Below are 14,764 nucleotides of genomic sequence, written 5' to 3' on the forward strand. Positions count from 1 at the left end.
TGTAGAAGTGTTCGGTAAGGTAAAGTGCAGCGACCATAGGTTAGTGAGGTCTAGGATTTCTCTCAATTTGAAGAGAGAAAGAGTGAAATTAGTCAAGAGGAAACAAGCCAACCTAGAGGCAGTAAGGGTAAAAGCAGAACAATTCAGGCTGGTGCTCGCAAACAAATATGCAACTTTAGAAAAGGAAGATGAAGACAACATAGAGGTAATGAATGAAACCGTGACTAGGTTGATCACAGAAGCAGCAATTGAAGTGGGAGGTAAGGTACCAAGGCAAACTGTAGGTAAGCTTTCCCAGGAAACAAAGGACCTAATCAAGAAACGACAAAACATGAAAATGTCCAACTCAAGAGATGAGATAGAATTCGCTGAACTGTCAAAACTGATCAACAAAAAGAAAGTAAGGGATATTCGAAATTATAACATGGGAAAGATTGAGGAAGCCGTAAAATATGGACGCAGCATTAAATCAGTAAGAAGAAAGCTTTGCATAGGACAAGGCAAGATGTATGCACTGAAAAATAAGCATGGAAATATCATCAGCAATTTCGATGACATAATAAAAGCAGCGGAAGAATTCTATACTGACCTGTACAGTTCCCAGAACAGCCAAGCTACTTTTATTCGAAATAGTGATGAACCGGATACAGAGGCTCCTTCTATAACTAGCGATGAAGTTAGAAGGGCCTTGAAAGACATGACCAGGGGAAAAGCTGCTGGAGAAGATGGAATAACAGTAGATTTAATCAAAGATGGAGGAGATATCATGCTTGAAAAGCTTGCAGCCCTTTATACACAATGCCTCACATCTTCAAGTGTACCAGAGAGCTGGAAGAATGCCAACATTATACTGATCCATAAGAAGGGAGCGCCTTCATCAGCCAGAAATAATTGAACTGACGTTATCACTATGGCTCACTGTTCGTACGTGAGAAGTTTGGCTTACTTCCGCAAAGTTTCCGAGTTTAGAAAAGCAAATTTTTAAAGTGTTAATGCAATGAAGCCACCTTACGGGGGCATGTGCCTTTTGTGAGACCATAAGATGCCTCAAAACCACATGAAGTTTGCAGCGTTTTTATGTAAAGTAGCATTTGCGGAATGTGAAAACGTATCTTGAAAATACCACGAGGCGAACAACTTCTTTTAGGTGAGTTTCGCTTTCTTCAAAATTTTGCATCCCCTGAACCGCAAAGCATTTGTGTGATGCAGTGAAAGCATCAAGGAAGACAGTTGTGAACGAACAAGGTTAAACTTTCTCGGTAAATCATGAAATGAATGAAAGAGCAGTCTTCACACAGGAGATATTGTTGCAGGAAGAAAGCAGGCCAATGAGTGTAGAATAATGTATATTTACAACTGATCTATATGGCGTTCAAGCAACGGCCAGAGTCTTCGTCTTCCTCTAGTTCGTGTCCTCTTCTTCTTTCCCTTCACTGTAACATCACCATACCGGTGGGGTTAGCTCCGTCCCGGTGCAGGTTTAGAGCCTTACTTAATGGCGGGACATAGGGCCAGTGTTGCCAGGTCTGGCTACATATAGCCAAATTGGGCTACAGAAAAAAAATTTGGCGTCCACATGGACGAGTTGGCTATGTGGCGATATTTGGGCTACTGAAAATATGCGACTTGGCTTTGTTTGGGCTATAAGTGGCGCCCTAATCCACGCACCAGAGCTGGCTCTGATCGGGTAGAAGCAAATCTCGAAGGCTATGTTTTAGCTGGCTCAGCCGGCCGGGCGTGGCTGTGCGTGTGTGCGTGTGCGAAATGGCCGCCCCTCCCCTTCCCTTCCCTGTCTGCGCCGTTGTCTGAGCCGGTGGCTTTGATCTTTGATGCACTCAAACTAACACCCCGCTTGACCGTTATTTATGCACCCAATCTCCGAGCATCGGGATGAACCTGGGAGTAGTGGGTTTTTCACAGTACACTATACTAACATGGCTATGCTCAGGAAGGGAGAGCCATAACATATGGTCGGGCTGTCGGGTGATCGTGGCGCTGACATGAAAGAAGGGAAGCACGGGTGGATGATACGCTCCAGTGTGTTCATGGCCATGTCTTCTGGGTGAAGTATCGCGCCGGGCACAGCTTTCGACTGACTCCACGTTTCTCGAGCGAAACTTTACTGCCATTTTCCTTCTCCTGCTAGATGAATTTTTCTTCGTGCTTACATTCGAGATTCATTTCAGTAGGTTGGACGTAAGATCGGATTCTCCTCAGAGAGGAGAATCCGAACATGGGGAAGTAGGCCAAGTATGCGAGAACGTATAAAAAAGAATGGGAGCAAGACCCCGAGCCAAAGATAGGTTCTGGTGCTATTACTTCTAGATGGTTTGCCCGTCACGTCACAGATGCAGATACTCATTCTGCTAATATCGAAACATGTTTGCCACGATGACATCAGTAGACCACGTCACATGAACTTCACCCACCGTGTTAGCTTAGCTTGTGAGGTATCGCGCTGCTGGCTCGAGGACGCGGGTTTTATTCCCGGCCACGGCGGCCGCATTTCGATCAAGCCGAAAGGCAGGTACACCCGTGTACTTAGATTTAGGTGCACGTTAAAGAACCCGAGGTGGCCAAAAAATCTGGAGTCCCCCACTGCGTCATGCCTCCCAATCATATCGCGGTTTTGGCGCGTAAAACCCCAGCTATTTATAGAGTTTTAGAATAGGGTCCTCAAACGTTTTGGGGCCCCAAAGAAATAGCGTCGAAGCCACTGCGCATGCGCAAGACGCAAACTGTGTTTGGCTTTTGCGTCGGGCACGCTATTTCATCGATTTAGCGGGAGCCCCAAAAGCTGCCCCAAAAGCTTTCGTCAACAAACATGGCGGCACCCCTCGAAGCGAGGGCTCTAACCTAGCACAAAACTGGGCTTGATTCGGGGTGACGCGTGAAGTTCGTAAGCTAGGAGAAGTGATCGCAGTTATCGCTTTCTCTCAACTAACATGTGTAATGAAGATTGATTCATTAGACGCCGCTGATTCCGAATTAATTGTCGATTCCATGGCTCGTAGACCTAACACGGATTGACTTGGCTGGGTGAAGGCACGTAAAGTTGTTTACTCAAAACTAAGTGCAACAATTTGCTTGCTGCTAATAGAATAAGTTCTAAATTGTAAATAAACGCGAAAACACTAAATTGTAAATAAACGCGAAAACACTAAAATCTAAATTATTATTCTTATAATAATATGGCATATTTTAGTTTAATATTTATCTATAACAGCTTTTCTTTGACGCCGTAGTGACGCTGCAAGCGCAACACTCTATCCGCAAACGCAAAGCGCCAATTGTAAAACTCTTCACTCCTGCCTGCCGCAACGCTAACACCCGCAAAGCGCTATGGGGCCGCAAACTTGGGGGGCCCCTATTCAAAAACTTTATTAGCACATCAACATGGTTTGCTTTTGACAGTAACCAGTTTTCACAGCATAACCACTGTTATCAATTTGTTGTTTACCTTTGCGCTTTGTTCGCCGTCACGGCTTAACCATTTCGAGCGAGTTACGTTCGGGACATGCTCGTCGCCGAAAACGACTGCGCGCATCTTACCCTGGTGTGCCGTTTTGTGCAGTAATCTTTTGAAGCTTCGCTTACACCGATTCAGACAGTGAGTGGCATCTGTTGTCTGACACTTTATTTTAACGCATGTTCTTGCCGTGTTGTGGCGGCCAGGTGGATGTAAATGGACAGTATATAGAGCATGTACCAGCTTACCCGGGGCCAAGATATAACTGAAAAGAAAACGAGAAAACAAGATAGGACGATGAGACAAATAACACGAGCTACCATAGCGCGAAAGACTTGTTTTAGCTCACAAAAAAGAAGCCGTGAGCATGTCGCATATCGCTGGACAGCTGTACTGCTACGCCGTAGGCAGAGATGACTTGAGAAATCGGTGATGCTAAACATTATTTTGCGTTCACGGCAGCTAAAAAGCAGATTTCGTAGTTAATATTACCGTAATAATAAAAAATAATAACTTAGTACTATTTGTCATAAAATAAAAGCACTGATTCCGCCCTCTGCAGCAATTCGCTGGAACTTGAGAGCTTCCGGGGTCAACCAAAAAGTGTTCTGCGCAAGCATGATGGTCGCTGTTGTTGATGTCAAGGGCCGACCGTCACGGCGGCACGGACATTTTGTTACGACGGGTTGTGCAAAAAAGGATTGCCATAGTCTAATGCGAAAATGTATACACAAATAAAACTGCAAATAAAAATGGCTATATTGGGCTATGAAATTTTTTTCACTTTTTTGTGTTCGGCTACATTTGGGCTACAACTTCTCTAGCTTTTGGCTACGCCTCCTCGTCGGACCTGGCAACACTGCATAGGGCTTGAGCCTGGCGACGTGAACAACATCGCTAGTGACGTTCGGGGGCACTGAAGGCTGACCGACTGGGGCGATCTCGTGTGTCACGTCAGACAGTTGACGTAAGATCTGGTACAGACCAGAATAACGGGAGACTAAGTTTTCCGACAAGCCGACGCGACGTGAAGGCGTCCAGAGAAGGTAACCAGGTGAAAAATGGTGGTCTCGGTACCGAAGGTCGTAGCGTCGCTTTTGAGAAGCTTGCGAGACCGTGAGGCGATGACGGGCGACCTCTCGGGCCTGGGCGGCTAAGGCATCGCGAGCGTAACCATTGCTGGGTGATTGTACTGCGGAAGGTAGCAACGTGCCGAAGGGCAAGGTGGGGTCGCGGCCATACTAAAGGTAAGATGGTGAGAATCCTGCAGTGTCGTGACGGGACGAGTTACATGCAAAAGCGATGTATGGCAAAGCGACGTCCCAGTCGCGGTGATCGTCGAAAACGTACAGGGTCGTCCACTCTTGGGTGAACACGGCTCAGCGTGGCCGCGCTTCGGGGAGCGCCAGTGCTTCCGGCGCGGCCGCGCAACGAAGCGTCGCAGGCGCACAGGCACCTAGGGGAGGTGCTTCGCGCCGTCTGTTACAGCGCTGGAGCGCGCTGCTCTAGCTTTGCTGTGAAGCACCCTTCATTAATGTAGGCGATCGAGCGGCCGAGGCGGCGTCGAGGGATAGTGTGCGTCACTAACTGGAGTATTTTCCTGTTGGTTTTGTCTACAGCTTCTCAACAACCTCCTTAATCAATATACTTAACCAGAAACAAGCTTCTCAGCACACAAACGACTAAGCGCTTTTTTTTTTTTTTATGAAGGTAAAAGAACAGATAGGCGCAAAATGGCGCGAACGAAAAAGCAACACACAAGCAAAACGCAAGCTCCGCTCGTTTCCAAGAGCAACGGCAGCGAGACCAATCATTGTGCAGGAAAACGGGCGCAAGACCATCTGCCGCGGAGGGGACTCGCGAGGGGCGAGGAGAAGGCGAGCAGGTCGCGCGCCGGCGGCAGAGTACGAAGAGTGGCGGTACTTAAAAATTATCAAGGGGCTTTAGGGCCGAGTAAAGCCCCTTGATGTTGGAAAGAAGCGGCACTCTGATCTGCGCCGCAACACCCTCGCCGGCGCTGTTAACCTCCTCTTTTTCTCCCCCTCTTTCGCGGAGCCGGCGCATCCGCCACGCTGAATGGCTGCGGCGCGCGATACTACCCTGTCAGGTGACCCTTACGTCTCGAAAACGGCGCGAAACTTTCTTTCGCGCGCTTTTAGTTCCTCCCGCCCGCCATGCGCCTTTCATGCGGTGGTCGCTGATGTGCAAGTGTGGTCGCTCTGCCGCTCCGAACGTGCGTTTCCTAAGTTTTCCCGTGGTTCCGTAGGAATCTGGGCTTCGTTCTCCGTGGAAATGCCTTGCTGCTGCGCGTTTCAATACAGCAGCAGGTCAGAGAAAGGGATTTTCTATCCCCCGGGAAGAACGGAATGTCGTGCGCCGGAAGCAGTGGCTCCACAACATCGGGAGAAAGGATTTCGCCCCTTCTAAGCACGTCGTTCTTTCCTTATATTGGTAGGTGAAGTTGCATGGAGATTTTAATGCCCTTTGCATAGCAGGACTCTTCGTTCAGTTCAATACAGAGCACCTTTAACTGGACTCTTCGTTCAGTTCAATACAGAGCACCTTTAACTGTGGATATAGTTTTTTCTCTTTTTTTTAAGTGAGTCGTTGAACTTTTTGTTGACTTTTCGTGCCATGACAAAGTTTTTGTGTGTGTGTTTTCGCGCATGCGTTAGTTTCCAAGTGTATGTAATTTATGAGTTAATAGCTGTAACTCCTATTCTGTACTTGTGTGTGTGTGCATGTATGTGTGTGCATGTGTGTGCATGTGTGTGCATGTGTGTGTGTGTGCGCGCATGCGTGTTTGTGTGTCAATGTGTGTGCGTGTGAATGAGCGCCGAGTTGAAATACTTCGTAGTTAACGTGGCACTTTTTTTTTCGAACCACTTACGACCGGTCCGCAACCTTCGGCGCCGCCTATATCATTATGTAGTTCAGTGGCGTCAGTTATGAAACACTGGTAGCGATTTTCATCGCGCGAAAAAGCGCGAATAAGAATTATTTAGTTGAATTAAACCAAACAATTATCCTCTTTCCTGCATATAGGCTTATGAACGCGAGTTGATTAAGCGAAAGTAAAGTTATGTCAATTAACAAACGCTCAATGATATCTTGGCAGCCGTCGTGAAGTAAATACCCGTACGCAAGAAAGCGAAGTTATACGTATCTGGCAGATGTTATTCGCGGATGCTCATAACATACAAGCGACGCGCTTTTCATAATTTCCCTGAACTCTGATAAACTTTACATCTTGAATGCTGTAAATTGATTATCAATTGCCATAGTCTTAGAAGTTTCCCTGTGAGTAATCAGCCACTTTTTTCTCTTTTGCACGTATTTTGCACATCGACACTAGTACAAAGGCTTTTGGCCCACGCGAATTCGCTTTAAATAAACTATCACATGTCTTCTTGGTTACCTTCTTTTAGCTTTTTAAGATCCACGATTATGAAACAAATTCTCGTGTATATTCTATGTTGCTTACATTGTATGCGCTCAATACACCTCCGCGTTACGAACAGCCAAAGTGGCGACGGAGAGGCAAACCGCTCAGCCACTGCTTGGTACTCATTTTTTCGGAGCTCTTCCGCTTGTTTTTATCGAAGCGTCTTCAAAAAATTGTCACGCCGTTCTATCGGAAGCGTACTTTCGTCACGACAGTTTCACAAGGGATAAAATCATATATAACGATTCAAAAGGCCGAATAAACAAGCGCGCGCATTGATTCTAATGCGGCTGCAGCGAGCCACTGGAGGGTTCAGCGTGCCGTGCGCACCGCGCCGGCCCGGGGAGGGGAGAAATCCGAGGAGAAATGAGGAGGAGAGTGTCGCTACTTTCAAGATCAAGGGGCTTTACTCGGCCACGCTGAGCCGTGTTCCCCCCACGAGTAGCCGACCCTGTACATGGCCAGCATTTCAGTTAATGTGCGGTTGAGTCGCGCTGTGAGGCCGTTCGTTTGAGGGTGGTACGCGGTGGTGTCCTGTAGAACAGGAGCGGAGCAGATAATCGACGACCTTCGATAGAAAGTAGCGGCCGCGATGCGTAAGTAACTGGCGAGGGGCGCCGTGGTGCAGGATGACGTCGTATAGTAAGAAGTCGGCGACATCTGTAGCGCAGCTGGTTGGCATCACTCGTGCGATGCCATATCTCGTGGCATAATCTGTTGCTACAGCAATCCATTTGTTTCATTTAATGGAAATTGGAAAGGGGCCAAAGAGGTCGAGGCCCACGTGGAAGAAGGGCTCTGTATAGAGATATGAATTGATTGAAGCAAACCAGCAGGAGGCATAGCAGGCGTCTTCCGGCGCTGACACAGGTCGCAAGAAGCGACGTAATGGGACACAGAGCGATAAATGCCTGGCCAGAAGAAGTGACGCCACAGTCGGTCGTAAGTACGAGTGATGCCCAGATATCCAGCAGTAGGAGAGTCGTGAAGTTGCTGAAGCACGGCCAGTCGGAGGTGCTTTGGAACGACTAGGAGGAGCTCTGGGCCATCAGGACGAACACTACGACGGTATAAAGTTCCATCCAGCAAAGTGAACATCCGTAGCGACGGGTCATTGGGCGAGGAGCTTAGGTGTTCCGTAAGTGTTCGAAGAACAGGATCTCGGCGTTGCTCGTTGCCAACATGGAGAAAGCCGGAGAGGGACAGAATACTGATATCCGAGTGTGCATCGGTATCGTCCGGTTGATCCACGGGATTGTGGGACAGGCAGTCAGCGTCTTTATGCAGGAGCCCTGACTTATACATAATAGAAAATGTATATTCTTGTAGACGCAATGCCCAACGTGAAAGTCGTCCAGTTGGGTCCTTCAAAGAGGAGAGCCAGCAGAGGGCGTGATGATCGGTTATGACGCAGAAGCTCCGACCGAAAATGCACGGTCGAAATTTCGCGACCGCCCATACGAGCGCGAGACATTCCCTTTCAGTAATGGAGTAATTTCGCTCGGGCGTGGAAAGAAGGCGGCTGGCGTAACCGATGAAACGGTCTTGGCCCTGTTGACGCTGAGCGAGGACAGCGCCGATGCCATGACCACTCGCGTCAGTTCGTTTTTCAGTGGGCGCAGAAGGGTGACAGAATCGGGGAAGTTGTAAGCCGCTCAATCAGGCTACAGAATGCATTCTCCTGCAGTGGCCCTCAAGAGAAAGAGACGTCTTTCTTAAGAAGGTCAGTGAGAGGGCGAGTGATGTCGGCAAATTTTGTCACGAATCGCCGGAAATAAGAGCCCAGAAAACTACGGATATCGTTTGGTGAACTAGGCACAGGAAAATCGTCGCACGGCGTGAACTTTCTGCGGATCAGATTGGATTCCGGCGGCGTTTACGAGATGGCCGAGCATGGTAATTTCACGGCGACCGAAATGGCACTTGAAGGAGTTTAGTTGAAGGCCAGCCCTGCGAAACAAGGAGAGTATGGTCGTGAGGCGCCGCAGGTTGCTCTCAAAGTTCGGCGAAAACACAATCACATCGTCGAGGCAACAGAGGCATGTAGACCATTTCAAGCCGCACAGGAGAGAGTCCATCATGCGCTCGAATGTAGCTCGCGCATTGCATAATTCAAAGGACATGACTTTCAATTGGTACAGACCATCCGGTGTGATGAAGGCGGTATTCTCGTGGTCCATCTCATCGATGCTAATCTGCCAATAGCCGGAATGGAAGTCAATTGATGAAAAGTATTGGGATCCATGTAGGCAGTCAAGAGCGTCGTCAATGCGAGGCAGGAAATAAGCATCCTTCTTTGTTATCCTGTTGAGGTGACGGTAGTCAACGCAGAAGCGCCAGGACTTGTCTTTTTGTAGAGAAAGCTACAATGGCCTCATTCTCGCCATTTCGCTGTGGCCGGTGGCAGCACCGCGAGCTGAGCCGTTGCCTAGCAACTACCGCAGCTGGCAGCGTTTCTTTCTCTATGGTCTCACTACCCCGCGGCGTCTGACACGCGTCTTTCGCCTGCTTCACTGGAGAGGGTCCGGAATGCCAAGCGCGCGAAGCTAGCGTCGGAGACTGAGGAAGCGCTATAGCTGTTCGGCTCGCAAAACGCTTGGACTTGTCGGCTTATAATTTATACCTGGCTTATATCGATGAGTGTATACCTAAGTACAATAATTACAGCTAAATCAAAGGCTAACCAAGTGAAACCAAGACTTAACCAGGCTATAAATCAGGAGTTCGCTTTGCATTTCCAGGGTTAGCTGAGCTAAGCCGCAGTCAATTTTTTTTCTTTACTAAGACAACCGGTGATGCCCACGGGCTACTAGAAGGTTAAATGATGTCCTTGTCCATCATCTTGTCAACTTCTTTCTGTATGATGGCTCTTTCTTTGCGGAGACACGATATGGCCGCCTATGAATGGGGCTGGCGTCACCGGTGTTGATGCGATGCGTGACAACAGATGTCTGGCCAAGTGGACGGTCGTCCAAATCAAAGATATCCCGATAAGATGACAGCAGCCCAGTGAACCATTAATGTACCATAGATGTCCATACAACATCATGTTTGAGACATTGCACACATCCTATAGATATTTATATTTCTCCAAACAACGTTACAAATACGTACCATGGATAATCTAAGTCCCATCCAGATCACGTTGCTCTAACGTTGAAAGGATGTCGCAGCTGGACATAAGTAACCTCTAATAGATGTTCTTTTTGGTGACGCAGAAGGTCCATAGAACATCTAGTGGATCTTTCCTGCTGACGCTATAATGAGCTCTATACCTGCGAGTGCCACAGCAGATGTACTATTGAATAGAAATGAAATGCGAACAGCAGAGTATGTGGCCAAAGCGTAACTAAAAGCACAGTCTGCGGCGTCGGCCAGCGATCATTTTCCACATGCATGTGGTTTCGATGCGGAGTGCGGGGCTGCTTGTCCTAGTGCGTATTACGTCACCTGTATTTGTTTGAAGCTTGTATTCTCACCTCGCCATTGCAGCGCCATTCCTATCTGTGATTACTGTTACGGTGGCTACTAGCACTGTAGTTACGCATCCAATGCGATACATTTTTCGTGCTATTTAAATTACAATCAGACACTGGTAGCTTTGATGGTGGTAACAAAAGCAAAGCAACGCGCGTTAGCAAGCTGGGTGCGTGCCAGCTATATCACACTACAAATGTAGCGATGGGTTCTAGCCACCATAACAGTGTACTGCCAGGTGGGTATGGCACTGCTGCGGAGAGGTGAGAAAACAACTTTTGGACAAAATACGGGTGACGTTTATCGCAACTGGGCGAGCAGCGCTGCACTCTTCCTCGAGAACTACATCCCCACGCACGTGGACAACGAATGGCCGACGGCATGCGCAGTATACCTTTAGTTATGCTTCGGCCACACACTCCGCTGTTCGCATTTAATTTGTCCTCGATGGTACATCTGCTGAGGCACAATAATGGCACAGTTACCCCCATTGTCGGCATGTAGCTGGTGATTTTGCTTGAAATGTTTTGTTTACGTGTAAACGTGTGAATGTGAAAATATAAACTGCAACGCTTAAGGTGAAATCCTTAGATGGCTCAATGGTCGAAAAATCCGACGTCCAGCGTCGCAGCACCAAAATTCAATGGCACCGAAATTGGGGATTGAACCCTCGACCTTTGGTGTTAATTAGGTCGAAGCGAATTAAGGCATAGTTCATTAAGATAGAGTTAATTGAGGCACTCTAACCCACAGACTTTGTTGGGAGTCGAAACCACTTGGAGATATGGAGGAAACCGGCCACATCTCCAAATTATCTCCAAGTTGGATTCCAATTGACATGGTGAAGGTAGAGTCAAACCCACTACCTTGGGTGTTCATTAGAGCGAATTTACTTACGGCAAGTTAATTACGGCAGAGTAAATTAAGGCACTCGAACTCTCGACCTTTGGTGGAAGTCGAACCCACGACTTTTGGTGTTAATTAAGACAAAGTTAATTAAGATACAATTAAGGCACTCACACCCTCGACTTTTAATGGGAGTATAGCCCGCAACCATTGGTGTTAATTATGACGAAGTTAATTAAGCCACGGGTAATTAAGGAACTCGAGCCCACAACTTTGGTAGGAGAAAACAATAGAAGTAACAACGCCTGCGAATAAGAATGACAAATAATTTAATTAATACTTCGTGAGTGCGCAGGCTTGTGCCTTCATCCTTTTCAGTGTTCGCTAAAGTGACTGCCAACTTTTCTATATAGTTATAGCGCTCATCAAAATGTGAAAACTGTGCTAAGAAAACCGTAAATCCGCATTTTGATCATTATGCATCATTACAAATCCTGCAATGGATAAATGAAAAATAGTGAGTTCAGTAAGCACTAGGTAAAGCACACCAGTGAAACTCACAATGTCATACCAATGTTACTTTTTTATTTATACAACTGATAAAGCTTTATTACAAAAATGATCGGCCCCCAGCCACGCACATGTATGAAATTATTCATTACATGTTCTCGCTGTATACAAACAGGTTAAACGCGGATCCAAAAAAAAAAATCACGCGTAATCAAAAACAGATTCTTGAAAATTAAACTTTATTAAAACACAAGTGACGAGTAGGCACAAAATGACTAGTAGGCACAGTGCCACAATCATAATTAAAAAGAATAAAACTGATAAGTAAGAGGTAGTATCACACACTAATTAATGACCAAAAGTGCATGGCCTGCTTGCCAGCACCTGCTTCTGGGGCCACCGGATCCAAGATAGAAAGCCAGTACTTTCTAGCTGCATTGAAACATATATGGTAAAATAAATTCCACGCAAGCAGAATCCAGAGATGAAATGTTCATCTTGATAGGCAACTTGGTCAGGCAGCTTCTCAGATCACAAAAGTGCCAATAACATAATGCTGCCAGAGATTTAGAGATAGGCATTGCAAATGAGAAATATCCCTGACACTTGAAGAGGAACGCCGGAAACCAAGCGATACAAACATGTGCGAAAATTAACCATCAAAACATTGCCTCCAGAACATTCCCGTAAGCGCTCCGCAAGGCGAACAAACGTACCACAAATAGCAGTCTGAAGCACAGCTCTAAATTTCAGCACGCAACTGTACAGTTCTGCCTAGTATATACGTACTTGGGCCATGGTCAACCGCACAAAAGTCGGAAAGACACAAATAAAACACACGCTGCTCGCGCCCAGAACATTGCTGCGCACTTGCATCGAGGTACAGTGTACTAGAAGGTGGTACACTGTAATACGAGACACGTGTTCAGCGTGTTGCTGAATTGATATCAGTGGCGATGCGAAGTTAAAGCTATTGCGAGTTCAAGCTTCTTTTTTTCTTTATAAACTGTCGTAATACATCAGCAAGTTAAAGGTTACGTATTTTCAACAGTGTGCTATTGATATAATTGAAAAATAAAGCATCTTTGTATGAGAAAGAAAATGACGTAACCGAGATCGAAAGCATAGCGAAAAAAATGGCGAAAGTATTGAATTTTGCGCGCGATGTCCGGCAGCAACGTTACTAGACCTCCAGCAGTGCGTGCAAAGGTCGTGCTAAATTGCAAAATAATTAATTTAATGCTTTTGCTCTCCTAGCTTTCCATTGTTAGGCATTAGAGACAATTTGCTTGTATTTCTGCGGCATAGTGCGTGCATCGACTCAAAACGCACAATGTACGATCAATGCACGAGAGCTTTGAATGTGCAAGAGATGTCCAAATCATAAGGACATTCGACGTCCTCTGGATGACCCTCGACTGCTACGTACTAGTCGAACACACTATAGATGTAAACTGGACGTCGTTAAATGTCTTGGATATTTGGTCTTTTGTGGTACATCCAATGGATTTTGTGGTTCACTGGGAGGTGACGAAGAGTTGTTTGCTCGGAAGGAAGGTGAGGGGCAATCATCTTACAAACATCGTCCGCAGGCGTCGAGCACGAAGGAGTGGGTGAAAAAGGTCCGTTGGTACTCAGGAAGGATTCAGAGGCCAAAGAAGAGATCTCAAATTTTCCCAAAGGAGTGATATGCACTATGGCGATACCGTGTGGCAGCACATGCGTCGAAAATACAAAATTGAGGATGGGCACGCGAGCGCAGTTTTAGAAGATCTGGATTATGGTGCTCGGTAGGGCAATATTGCCCGACAAAACCACGTCAGTAAGCGGCGACACGACGTACTCGCCCTCAGGTACGGGAGGACAGGTCGTCAGGAGGACATTTGTAGCCGCCTGTGGAGACAGCCGTCCAAACTCAGCAGAGCATAAGCGGTGAGAAGTAGTGACTCGGAGACGACCACCGAGGAGGCGACGACCATCGGTGCGGCAATGACGAGTGATGTGTCCAATACCGGAACAATTAAAACAGAGGGGTCTATCATCCGCTGTGCGCCAGTCAGCTGGGTTGCGACGGAGTGGCGGAAAGCTTTGCGTCTGGGAGCGAGCGGCCGGAGAAATCTGGTGGGTGTTCGTATGGCGGACCGAGCAGAGAGATGGCATGCCCAAACTCGCTATTTCTTCCGAACGACCGCTTGTATAAGCGAGATAGCGGGCATGCTTTCCCAACAGTCGGAACAAACTGGAGCGGGAGCCATGGCCTCAAGCTCATGGCGAACGATGCGCGTTGTATCTTCCGGCCCTGTCGGCTGAACGATCCGCGGTGGGTCATCGCACGAAGATGACGTGGTGGTATTGGGCAATCTGTCTAAAGCGAGCGACGCGGCGGCCCTTCGCTTGTTCGAAGCGCCGGCACTCCTTTATAATTGCATTCACAGTGGCACAATGCTTACACATCAGGAGATTGAAGGCATCGACTGCAATACCTTTTAGTATGTGACCAATCTTGCCTGCCTCGGTAATGTTGTTATCAGCCTTGCGACAGAGGGTCAGGACATCCTGTATGTACACGACTAAGGATTCAGTTGACATCTGAGCGCGGCACGCAAGTTCTTTTTTTGCTGCCATCTGACGACCGACAGGTCTGCCAAGCAGGTCTCGCATTTTTTCTTTGCAGACATCCCAGCTCGTTAGGTCAGCTTCATGTGTATCGTACCATTGCTTCGCAGTTCCTCTCAGATAAAATATCAGGTTTGCTGGCATCATTGTTGGGTCACACCTGTTGTCGCACACTCGCTCGCACACACACTCCACGAGTGTAGAATAATGTATATTTCCAACAGATGTATATGGCTAGATGTAGATGTAGATACTTGAGATATACTGGCACGTACCCACTCCGGGGGATTGGCCAAGAACCGGGTACGTAGAAATGAAATGTCTAATGTGAGGCGTCAGCCATCCCGCACTGCCTGTCTCCTGTGTCTCTGAACAGATGGCAGCACCCGCAGCTGCTCCAT

This window comes from Dermacentor silvarum, chromosome 1, assembly GCF_013339745.2.
Source record: "Dermacentor silvarum isolate Dsil-2018 chromosome 1, BIME_Dsil_1.4, whole genome shotgun sequence".
Classification (NCBI taxonomy): domain Eukaryota; kingdom Metazoa; phylum Arthropoda; class Arachnida; order Ixodida; family Ixodidae; genus Dermacentor; species Dermacentor silvarum.